This window comes from Echinops telfairi, unplaced genomic scaffold (assembly GCF_000313985.2).
Source record: "Echinops telfairi isolate 266 unplaced genomic scaffold, ASM31398v2 ScPeMD7_3;HRSCAF=10, whole genome shotgun sequence".
NCBI classification, from domain to species: domain Eukaryota; kingdom Metazoa; phylum Chordata; class Mammalia; order Afrosoricida; family Tenrecidae; genus Echinops; species Echinops telfairi.
In genome coordinates this window covers 63,721,443-63,721,771 of record NW_022103899.1, presented here as the reverse complement: position 1 = coordinate 63,721,771, position 329 = coordinate 63,721,443, and positions in this window count along the sequence as shown.

Here is a 329-nt window from a genome sequence, read left to right as displayed (position 1 = left end):
ACTGCCCTCTGTCTCCCTTCACCCACACTTCTGTTTCACCCCTTCGCGGGGTGGGGGGGCCTATATATCCAATCTTGGGATGGCTTCCCCTTTTCAGGACATCACTCTCCCATTACTGTTCCTGGGGGGTTGCCTTTCCTGAACTCCCTGTGTTGAGAGCTCTTATCTGTACCAAGGTGTGTTCTCTGGTCTAGCCAGATTTGTAAGTTAGAACGGGCTCATGGTAGTGGTGGGAAGAAATATTCAGGAACTAGAGGAATAATGTGTGATTTGTCCGTGCTATACACACCTTGGTTTAGTCAGGCCTTCCTTATACCACTTCTGCGGGG